The sequence below is a fragment of the Lygodium microphyllum genome, chromosome 15 (genome assembly GCF_053477565.2).
Source record: "Lygodium microphyllum isolate KBCC chromosome 15, Lygodium_microphyllum_v1.1.10, whole genome shotgun sequence".
In the NCBI taxonomy this organism is placed as follows: Eukaryota; Viridiplantae; Streptophyta; class Polypodiopsida; order Schizaeales; family Lygodiaceae; genus Lygodium; species Lygodium microphyllum.
Genome location: NC_141149.1, coordinates 54,357,929 through 54,370,967, shown reverse-complemented (window position 1 = coordinate 54,370,967; position 13,039 = coordinate 54,357,929).

The window sequence follows — 13,039 nt, the reverse complement described above, 5'->3', positions numbered from 1 at the left end:
ATAAAACTTTTTTAAATCTTTTATAATGTCTTTATTTTGCCAAATACACAATGCAAAAAACAATAGCCATTATATTTTATGTTAATTATTAGTTTTTTACATTAAGATTTAAAAATGTCCTAAAAAGATAGGACTATTTTTTATTTATAAGGTTCAAACATTTCAATATAATTCATTCAAAAAGTCTCAATCTACTATGTCTCATATTAAAACATATCACAAATATATACATAATCTGATCTTCTGAGCTAGTAATTATTTTTTATCTCTTCTCTCTCATCAAACATTATTTTAAAACTTCCCTATATATATATATAGTCTCTTTCTCTTTTGACTCTATTGAGTCATGATGACTCTAGAGAGAGAGAGAGAGAGAGAAACACACAGAGCTACAAGAGATACACATGTGAGAAATGAAGATAAGGGCCATGCACAAACACATACACATACACATAGAGAGAGAGACGCATACACACATGCACTACTTAATTTATTACTTAGTTAATAACTTAATTATTATTTATTTTTTCTTAATTAATAAATAGAAATATAAAGAGAGGAGGGAGAGAGATAGAGACGAATGAGAGAAGGAGAAAGAGAGATAAACGAGAGAGAGAAAGAGAGAGAGAGATTATGTGACTTACTTTGACTTTTTTAAAGTCGAGAAGGGGATTGCTAGCAACTCATCGAGAAGAGGGTTGCTTGCAACCCCTTCTTGAGATGAAATGTTTTTTCACAAGTCTCCTCCATCATTTCTTTTAGGGGATTTGTGAAAAAAAAAATCGTTGATCCCTTCTTGGTGATTTTTTTTTTTTCACAAGTCTTCTCTTTTTAAAAAATCACTAAACAAAGAGCTATCAACAACCCCTTCCCAACCAAAAATTTTTCCATAAGTCCCCTTAGAGAGATAGGACAACTTCTGAATTTTTTGGCTAAGAAAGGGTTGCTGCCAACCCCTGTCTGGTGACAAAAAACTTCATATCCCCTTAGACAAATGATGGAAGGGAGTTGTGGTTCAAAGCTCTCTTTCTCTCTCTCTCTTACCAAGAGGAGTTACTAGCAACCCCTATTCGGCAAAAAAAATGTCACATCTCCTTAGAGAGATGACGATAAAGTCACATAATCTGTGTGTGTGTGTGTGTGTGTGTGTGTGTGTGTGTGTGTGTGTGTGTGTGTGTGTGTGTGTGTGTGTGTGTGTGTGTGTGTGTGTGTGTGTGTGTGTGTGTGTGTGTGTGTGTGTGTGTGTGTGTGTGTGTGTGTGTGTGTGTGTGCGCTTTGATAAGGAAACCGCTACAACATTCAACTAAACAAAGATTTGTTCTTCTCATTCACATAGGAGATAAAGAGAATTTCAAACTAGATGATGATATTGAGTCTCAAAAGTCATGTAAGTTAGCAACATGGAGACTTCTCTACAAACTTAAGTTGGTATCCTTCTATAGAAGTATATTTGCAATGGTATCTTATCGATGTATTCTCTATATGTAATAGAACTGTGAATAGTAGGTTCATGTATGGGTAATTAGAGAAGGAGATATTGCAAATTTTACCAAGAAAATGCACAAATTAGGTGCATTTGAAGGAGGAGTAGCTCATATATAAGGATCACTAGATTGAGCATAGAAGAATGAGGAGGTGTACTGGAGATGTTATATCTTCCTCGACTACCTAAAGGTGAATTCCCCTCCAACGAGAAGGCATTATGCCAAACATACTCAAAGGAAAAAAGGTGCAAGAGACATAAGGATCCTAATTCTGATAAGTAATTTCACATGTATTCTTTAGAATATGTCACACTTTTATGTCTTCTTCTGAAGAGAATATGGTTGATCATAGGAAAGTGATACCTACCGTGCATTTCTTTTCGTAACTCATTCTTCGATAAAGAGTCTAGGTGAAGCCACAATTTCTAAAATGTTTTGATGATATTGATTGGCCACACTTTACCCCTACAATGATACTATTTGTGGATGATAGCATAAAGAAGATACATTGTAGCCCCTCTAACTCCTTTACATATCCATTTACATTTTAAGAAAATCCCATGGATACCATCCTCGTCAAACACATGCTTCCCTACTTGACTGAGGTAAATCCTTTCAATAGTATTGTCTTGGAATACATACTTCCATGTTTGATTGAGCTAGCACGTTTTCACAGGAGAGTCTAGGAGTTTGTTAGAGACCCGTTAGAGAACATCCATTTCACCCTCTAGCAATGGACATCTAGATTGATATTTAATGTTTGTAATAAATATGTTCATTTGCTTTGTGCATACTAGTTCACTAATTTGCAAACGTATTTGTGGATTTAGTATTTTTTTTGTAGTTTTTATAGTAAGTTCATGCAATATAATGTGAAATATAACAGCATATTCAAATATTTGATTGTTAAAGTCTGGAGTTTAAAATGAAAATTTCTTGAAAAGAATAACAACTACAAGTAATGAAGCAATATGGAGCTATATTTTATAGAGATTGTAAAGCAATTTCTTGCAAGGGTCTATTGTAAATGAGTGCATAACTTCAATCCATATGTAAGCCTAATCAAATAAGGAAGAGAGAGAGCAATGTGCAAGTATAAGTGGATGTGTCTGTAGTTTGCTTGTATGTGCATAATTAAAGTACTAACACATCAAGATGTAATTATAAAATACGCGTAAAGAAGGGAGAGAGAGAATATGTGAATGTATAAATAGTCTAATATCTCATATATATGCATAATTGAATCATTAACATTGTGATAATATTATCAAAGATAAGCACATCAACTTAATCTAGTGATGTAAATAAGTTAAGGAGAGAGAACTACTAATGGATTGTTAGATATATATATATATACATATGTGTGTGTATATATATATATATATATATGATAAATGACATAGGAGGATATTGTTATTCAGCAGGAGAGGGAGATGCATGTGTGGATCCCCAACATGTGTGTGTGTGTGTGTGTGTGTGTGTGTGTGTGTGTGTGTGTGTGTGTGTGTGTGTGTGTGTGTGTGTGTGTGTGTGTGTGTGTGTGTGTGTGTGTGTGTGTGTGTGTGTGTGTGTGCGCGTGCAATTGAAGTACTAATACATCGTGATGTAATTATAACATGTATGCAAATAATTAAGAGAGGGGGGATGTGAATGTATATGGAGTGTGATATCGCTCATGTATATGTAATTTGACCACTAACATTGTGATAATATTATAAAAATAAACACGTAAGCTTAATGTAGTGATGTACAGCAATTAAGGAGAGAGAGAACTACTAGTGTTGAGAGAGAGAGAGAGAGAGAGAGAGAGAGAGAGAGAGGGTGTTATTGAGGGGAAGGAGGAGAGGGAGGTGCATGTTGTGGGTCTCTAAGAAATGAGAGGGAGAAAGAGAAATGTTATTGAGGGGAGTGAGATGTCAATGGTGTTACAGCTATATATATCATCTCTCACTTGACTTGGGTCTCACCTATATATACTAACTCTACATCAATATGAATCATTCTTTGGGAGCATGTCTTGTGTATCACTCTCGTACTCTCTCTCTCTCTCAACATGGTATCAGAGCTATGGATGCGTAGCAACAACAAGGAAGATAAGTTGTTTCATTGTTCATACTTGATTGAATTCTTTGCACAAGTGATGATTTGATACATGAACTTGTTCAAATTAGAAGTATTAATTAATTTTGTCTTTAAAAACAAAACCAGGTCCAGGTGCGTAGCTCTCGTCGTGCTCTCGAATTCTGTCAAAACCGCTTGTCAATCGGAGTTCTGGATCAAAAGTTATGACAGTTCAGGATTCAAGACAGCAATTCTGCTCGAATCTACGATTTTTTATTTAAAACTGTATTTTTAATTACAGTTCGTTAATCCCCAATTATAGTTTATTAATCGCTTGTCTTCGTTAATGATGTTGATTACGACAAGCAAACATCTTGCTATTTTTAGCGATGTTTTATTATCGTTCACGTTCTTTGCTCGACCGAAATAGCACTTTTCTTATATGCGTCATCTCGTCTTGCACGTTACGCCTCTCTATTTCGGGCTTTCTTTTTAGTCACTCAATACTTTTCGTCGTTCTTACGTGCATATCCCTATTTTGATTGTCGTGCGTCTCAACTACGCTCGTCTTGATCATGGTTTGCAGATTCTGCGATCTCATCTTATTTGTTTTCTCTCGACATACAGGCATGGCCAATTGCGTAATTGTTAATGGATATCCGTCTGGCCAACATTCGGTTCCCTTCTTCCAAGGACAAGGCTTTCCTGGGTGGAAAGCAAAGATGATGCTAATTCTTGAAGGTGACGAATTATTTGATATTGTTTTGGGCGACCTGTCTTGCCCAGTTCAACCTATTGATGTGATGAATAACAATTCTGTGATTATTGATGGTCCATTATTTGAACAATGGAAAATTGATCATACTGATTGGATTCGTCGTGACAAAGCGGCTCGTCGTTATATATTGTCTGCACTTCCTGACTCACTTATGTTGGATGTCTTTCATCTGGAAACCTCTCATGCTATTTGGGAGTATCTTATCTCAACATTTGAGAAGAAATCGGTCACCGAAATTTTATATCTCCAAACTTGTTTGAAGAATCTTCAATATAAGGTTGGTACCTCTATGCACTCTCATATCGAGGCTTTTAAAGACATTATCAATCAGTTTGGTACTGCCGGCGCTCCTGTTGCTAAAAATCAGATTGTTACTCAACTTCTTCATACCATCAAAGATCCTTTATATGACAATATCATCACTATTTTGTCGAACAAGGATGATATCCACTTTGACAAAGCATGTATATCTCTTATTGAATATTCTCAACGTCATGAGCATCATTTGGAAAAATCTGATGCTGTTTTGGTCACTCAGGAACAAAGGGATTTTGATGCTGCTTTTGTTGCTCGCAAGCATCCTGCTTCACATTTTCAGCAGGGTGGACGCCCTAATCCAGGTAGTAAATCTTCTCGTCTTGCTTATCCTAACAAACATTGTTCTTATTGTGATAAGAAAGGTCATGTGGCTTCTGATTGCTGGGCACGTCAATATGATAAGGAGCATGGAGTTACTACAAAGCAACCTTGCTCGTCCAAAAGTTTTCCTCCTTGTGATTATTGTGCACATACAGATCATCCATCTCGTCATTGTTATAAACGAAGATATGATGAAGAACGTTCTCGAGCTTATATTATTCAACAAACTACAACTGATGATGATCATACTCATCAGGAGCTCAATTTCGTCCATTATGATATCTCTCCAGAAAAGGTACTTCATGTTCATGATGGTTCTCTATTCATCGTTGATTCAGGTGCCACTGGAAACATGACATACCAATCACAGTGGCTTCACAATTATCATTCTCTTCCTGTCAAGAAGTTTGTTTACCTTGCGGATGATACGACTTATCAAGTCAAAGGAGTGGGTGATTTATATCTGGGGACTGTTTCATCCACTAGAATATTAAGAGGAGTTCTTCATGTTCCAGATTTGCAAAGAAATCTTCTTTCTATTGCTCGTCTAGTTGATCTTGGTTTGTTTGTTGGCTTTGATCATAATCAATGTCGTATAGAGAAAGACGGGCATACTATAGCAGTGGCTCCTCGACATGGTAATCTATTTGAGCTATCATTGAATGATACAGTTGCAAATGTTGTTACTGCCCCTGGAGGTGCAGATTGCAAATTATGGCATCAACGATTTGCACACTCCGATTTTGCCAAAATTCTTGATCTTCATCGTCATGGTCTTGTGCAAGGTATGGATCTTAAATCTCATCCACGTATGGGAATATGTGAGCACTGTGCACTTGGAAAACACCATCGTTCGCCTTTCCACACTTCTACTTCATCACATTCCTGTGCTCTCTTGGATTTGGTTCATACCGATATTTGCGGTCCTTTTCCTGCCTCAAAGTCTCAATATCGATATTTTATAACTTTCATTGATGATTTCTCACGGTACACACATGTCTATCTTCTTCGACATAAGTCTGAGGCTTTATCTATATTTAAACAATACAAGATAAGTGTGGAGCTTCAAACTGGATTCTCTATAAAGACGCTTCGCAGTGACAACGGCGGTGAATATGTATCCAATCTATTTGATGACTTCTGTAAGGATCAAGGTATTCATCATGAGTTTACAGTTCCTTATTCTCCTCAGCAAAATGGTGTTGCTGAGCGCAAAAATCGCACGATTCTTAATGCTATACGTTGCATGCTTATACACTCTGGTTTGTCTCAAAAGTTTTGGACTAAAGCACTTCTAACAGCTGTTTTTATTCAAAATCATCTTCCAACTACTGCACCTGCTGGTAAAATTCCTATAACAATTTGGACAGGGAAGACACCTTCAGTCTCTCACTTTCGCACATTTGGATGCATTGCTTATATTCATGTGCCCAAGGACACTCGACATAAGTTGGATCCTTCAAGTTTGAAGGTTATTTTTCTTGGTTATTCAGATCATTCCAAAGGTTACAAATTTTATGATCCTTCTTCTCAAAAGGTTATCATTAGTCGTGATGCTATATTTGATGAGAAGACTATGGGTGGCACATGGTCGTCAAATGTTTCAGATGATACACAATCTTTGCTTAGTGCATTTCCTTACTTGCTTTGTGATTCTACTAATTCTGATGATCATAAATCTCCTCCACCTCCAAAGAATATTGATGAAAATTTGGAGATCTATGTCGATCTTCCTATTGAGATAGAGCATGGATTCTATTCTATTGAATATGATGTCTTTGATGATGCTATGTCTGTCCAAGAGGATCCAATATCGTATATGGAAGCTATCAATTCGTCTCAAAGGGATCAATGGCAAGAAGCTATGCAAGCTGAGTACGATTCTTTAATCTCCAAAGGTACATGGATTCTTACTGAACTCCCCCCAAATCGTGTTCCTATCAAATGTAAATGGGTTTATAAAACCAAGACCAAAGCTGATGGATCGTTTGATAAGTTCAAAGCACGACTTGTTGCAAAAGGTTACTCACAGATTGCAGGAGTAGATTATCAAGAAACATTTTCTCCCGTTGTGCGCTCCACAACTATTCGTATGATTTTGGCTTTTGCAACACTATTTGATCTAGAAATTCATCAAATGGATGTTAAAACGGCTTTTCTCAATGGAGATCTTGAAGAAGAAATCTATATGGAGCAACCTGAAGGTTTTATGATTGCAGGAAAGGAGCATCTTGTATGTCAGCTTCATCGTGCATTATATGGATTGAAGCAAGCCTCTCATGCTTGGTATATTAAGATTGATCAGTTCCTCACATCTAAAGGTTTTGTTGCATGTTTTGCTGACCCAAATCTTTACATCAAAAGGGAGGACAAATATTTTATTATTCTTGCTCTATATGTTAATGATACTATTCTTGTGTCAAATAATATTGCTTTCTTGGATGCTATGAAGAAGCTTTTATCGACTGCATTTGAAATGGTGGATCTTGGTGAGATACATTCTTGTTTGGGTATTCAAGTTCAACGACACCGACAACAAGGCATTCTTCTTCTTCTCTAGACAAAGTTTATTAATGATATTGTTAAGAAGTTTGGGTTGACAAATGCGCACTCTGCTAACACTCCCATTCTTTCAAGCTCTACCAAGGGTACATCTACAACACGCAATGAAGAATCAGCCATTCATCAACCTTTTGCTAATCTTGTTGGTTGTCTTCAATTTATTGGTTTAAACACAAGACCAGATATTTTATTTGCAGCTAACTTTTTGGGACAGTATCTTTCTTCCCCTTCCACTATTCATTGGAGTGCTGCAAAACATATTCTTAAGTACCTCAAGGGTACTAAGGAATTTGGTCTTATTTATCATCGTCGAGAGGATTCTTATTTATCTTCTTCAACTTCTCTTGACCTTATTGGATATACAGACGTTGATTGGGAAAGTTCACACTTATCCATGCGATCTACAAGTGGAAATTGTTTCTTTGTAAATGGATGTTTGGTTTCTTGGTCCAGCAAGAAACAACGATGTGTTGCGGTTTCTACAACTGAAGCCGAATATGTTGCTGCATCATTAGCAGCTCGCGAGCTAGTTTGGCTTCGACAACTACTTGCAGATTTGGGACATCCTTCATCATCTAGTACACCTCTTCAATGCGATAACCAAAGTGCTATTAGTCTTACCAAAGACTATATACAACATAGTAAATCAAATCATATTGCTATTCATTATCATTATGTTCGACATGAAGTCAAGAAAGGTTCCATTATGGTGGAGCATTGTCCCAGTGATCAAATGGTTGCAGACATCTTCACAAAAGCTCTTAGTGAAGCTCGCTTTAGCTCATTAAGACATGAACGTGGTATTGTTCCAAGTTCTTGTCTCACTGATTGAGGCATGTATCATTGTATTCAAGAAAACTTTATAGTAAATCATGTTTGTATCGTAGGTATGTGTAGGGGCTCGGGTTTTTCCCTTGTTCTCCCCAAGGGTTTTTTCACTCGCAGCCAGAGACCTTTGTTTGAGTGGGGATGTTACAGCTATATATATCATCTCTCACTTGACTTGGGTCTCACCTATATATACTAACTCTACATCAATATGATTCATTCTTTGGGAGCATGTCTTGTGTATCTCTCTCGTACTCTCTCTCTCTCTCTCAACAAATGGTTGGTCTCCAACATATGAGGAGAGAGAGAGAGAGAGAGAGGAGAATCGATTGTGGTTTTGATGAGGAGGAGGAGAGTAAGATATGGTGGTGTAGTGGCAGTGCTAGTGGTAGTAATGTTATTGAGGGGAGTGAGATGTCGGTGGTTGGTCCCCAACATATGAGAGAAGAGAGAGGAGAATCTAATGTGGTTCTTATGAAGAGAGGGGGAGTAAGATATAGTAGTGCAGTGGTGGTGATGGTGCAAGTGGTGGTGGTGGTGGTGGTGGTGGTGGTGGCAATGGAGGTGCTTGAATATGCCCAAAAGGAAAAGAGGACCAAGTGGACTATGTGGAATAAAACTCGAGGTTTCCAAAAAAAGCTTACTCCAAAAGCTTGCTTCTCTCATACACTCTGTCATGTGCAAAGATCTCAATATCCCTTGCCAATCAAAAACTTTAGCATCTTGAACTTCCATAAAGTGAAGTTCTTGTTGTTGATCTTCTCACCAACAATCTGTGTTATATTATTACTCCTTGTATCATTTACCATATTTTCAATAAACACTATATTAGGAAATTTGAGAATTCTCATATAGTTTGGGAATTCCCAATATAGTTAACATTGGCCACATGATCAAATCGTATTCCCTTGAAAGTGGAATCTACCCTAATTACTATATATGTTGTCTTTCCAAGTCCCACTTTGAAGTGTGGGTTAAGATTTAGCCACATGGCCAATCTTTACCCCCTTATTTGAAAGTGGAACTTGGGAAATTCCCAAATTCTCTAATGTGGTGTTAATAGAAGGTATTCAATCACTATAGTATACCACTTGTAGATGCTTGACTCCTTATTGTCCAACAACAATTCTTCCATTGACTAACTACTTGTTGTAAACTGTATTCCAACACTTAAAAAACATAGCCAAAATAAGGATAAAACCAAGCTCAAATTAGCTCAAAGATATTCTAGGGCAATGGCAAAACATCCCAACATCAAACTATGTTCTTATAGGCATTAGTGAATACATGAAACTGATGCTGATATACACTGAACTTTCCCATAGTTTATGATAGGCAAGCAACCTGTTATGTCAAACACTGAAAAAATCTATAGTATATGGAGTATTCTCAACCCAACAACACCTCAATGCATCTCAGATAGTTGGCACATCATATGGGAGTTGATACATGTTACTATGAACACCATATTTTTCATACACATCAAACAAGCATGATGATAAATATTTTTCCAAATAGTAACCAGCCAATGCCTTGCTATAACCAACAATGACTCCACTCTAACTTGAGTAACAAATGATCAAAACAATTCATAAATCCTTTCACAATTACCAATCACCATGGTAGCATCACTAGACATCTGTATAAACTCCAATGAGTTTTATGCAATGTGATACATGTTGTCCAGATCACTATGTATGTTATGTTCTACATATAATTGAAGCCGAGAAACTTTTCAAGTTGCCCAACCAATCAAGGATAATTCCCATATCAATATTTACTCAATCTTGAATGTTAAACCATCCAGTATATCAAGTAGAAGCCAATATGTCAGAGCATTGTCTGCAACAAATTGACACACTGTTACCTATCACACTATCCTGAAATTGGTGGAATGTTGGTTTCTTTAATTGATAACATTGAGCCCTAACTAGTGCTAGATAAGCACCCCTAAATAGACATGATACTCATTGTTTTTGCAAGACACGACATAGCTACTTTTTTGAACTATGATGCTCCCAATCAACTAATAAATGGAGGCGCAGGTTTGGGTAGATCACACTGACTATAAGGGAGTTTTAGATCTGGCCATGATCATAAACAAGTATATCACAATGCTTAAATGACTCCAAGTGATACTTAACATGAGTCACAATACATTATTCTTCAGCATAACACTCCTCAATGTTGCTCCAACAAGCATTCCAAACAGGCACCTTCAATCTAGATCCACGTTTGATTCCTACTTCTTATGCTAGCCTCAAATGAGTGCTTCCCAAGCTCCAATGCAAGCTAACAATCCCTCTTTACAAGCCTCAATAGGCTTCGTTCACTGTATAGATCTTGAAAAAAACATACCTAGATCTTGAGCTATGGCTACGAGCACTCTAGGACAACACTTCACTTCTGCAAACCACTCACATGTCTTTACATTCCATGTCCTTCAAGCCGAGCTCTCATGCACTATGAGGTCAAGCTGTCTTACTCTGATACCATGTCAAAAGATAGGAGGAGAAAGATAGACAAAGACATGGGGCTGCAATAGAGAGCATTGTACTCATGTTCTCATTATTCATTCATGTATTACACACTTAGTCTACAATCATAATGTAAAAGATAGGTCAAGCAACTGACCATGATTGACTAGCTGGGCTTAACCTATCCAGCTTATTTAAGGCACACACATATCTAGTCCAGCTAAGCTATAGCTCTCCAGTGGTGTCACTGATGGCGATATAGATGAGCTTGAATGTCAATAGTTGATGCATGTATGGATCAATTATGTCTTCTTTTGTTGGAGGTTTCCTTCCACCAGATTGTAAATATTAAGATCTGGATTATCTTCATTTAGAACACTCAAATATGTATCAGACCCCCCATAACCATATTCATTTGCAATAAAGACAAACATTGACATAATGTCAAGGACATGCTTGAAGGGTGCATGATCTATTGTGCTTGCCATCCCAAAGAAGATCATATGATTCCAAGATCCCCATTTCAAGGCTCGTTGCATCACCACAAAGCTCTCCATTTACATGAAGGCAAGAATAATGGTTTGTTCTACAACATGCATAAGTGACTTGAAGAACTTGACATACATTTGGAAATCCCATGACATCTTTGAAGCACATCCCTCAGTCTAGTTAATTATAGACATGCCCAAAGATAGACTTTCATAGGCAAAGCATTTGTCTAAGAAAAAATCATCGTCCATCTCAATACTTTCCATACATAGTTTCCATTTGAGGTCTCCTTTTGGTTGTTGGATTACCTCCACTTGTTCTATTTAGCCACTTTACATATGCTTTAGCATTTGAAGGGAACTTAACATGTGTTCTTCTGACTTGGATCTTTGATTTGATCCAATCAATGCACATTTCTTGCAATTAATCGTATATATTTCCTACAATCATAAATGTTCTACACAACTCTTCCCAGCTATTACATTTTCCCTTAGCAAATGTGTTGAATATGGAAAGTTTTTTTTGCATGCATAACTTGATCCTGTGTGATCCATTTTATCCTATCACCTATGTTAATCTTATATGTATCCTTTGTACCCTTTGCAAGTAATATCTTTTTTTGTATAATCTCTCTTTGTAACATTCTTATGTCTTTGTTTAATAATCCAACCAAACAATGCAAGGTACTTACTGTTGGTATTTTCGCATCTAGTTTCGCTTGGTGTAGGTTTTGAAGGTCTTTCATAGGTTATCCACTGGGATCTCAAGCTCTTTAAGGTACTCTTATAGGGTTGTTTCTTCAAGTGCCTCTGCAATATAGTCGTCGATACCTCTGCAGGGGTATGCACAACAATACATGCAATTTTCCTAATATAGTGTTTCTTAATGCTCTCATTTTCATTTAATAAGTATTATTGCTACATAGATTAAGTGTTGGTTACCCAAGATGTAGTAGTCATAATTATCTAGTTCCTTCTCTTTTACCGATTCCCTTGGCCTTAGAACAATCTCCCCATGCTTATTTTTATATATAGGCATCAAATATGCACAGAAGGAAGAAAATTTCTTAGTAGATAATTTACATAGATATGGTCCTTTAGCCTACAAATGTAATGCGGTGAAGCTTCCCTACATTTGACTATGGGAATAGAGTATTACTTATTTATTCCAAATGCAAAGTATTCTACATATGCATTTAGTTCTAGAGCCCTTGACTTCTTTTTGAGCTTTGAAACTTGTCTCTCATCAACTTTTGGTATCAATAAAGGCTCTTATTCCTATATTGGAACTAGTGGATCAGTTGGAATGATTGACACAAGTGCTAGTTGTCCTTCTTTGGGGATGATTTCCCTTTTTGTGTCGATTTATTGGTCTCTATAGAAGCAAACTATTTCTTTTGTGAGGTTGTCTTTTTCACACCGTCAAATGCTTTGACTAGCTCATCAATGGTTGGTCTTTCACCTTCACATGTGAGTTCACATCCCCTAGTAAATCTTGTATCATCACCATCTTGGTGCATTTTTTTGACCTCATATACATCAGGGAGAACCTGATAAATACATTTGCCAACACTCACATCAAGGCAAGGGAACTCCTCTTGACTTCTAACCCTCCCAGAAGCAACTTTCTTTACTTATCCAACTCGTCTCATCATCCACATGATCCAATATGAATAAGTGAGGCTTGTTGAGAAATTCACCAGAAGGGCTAAATATGTCAAT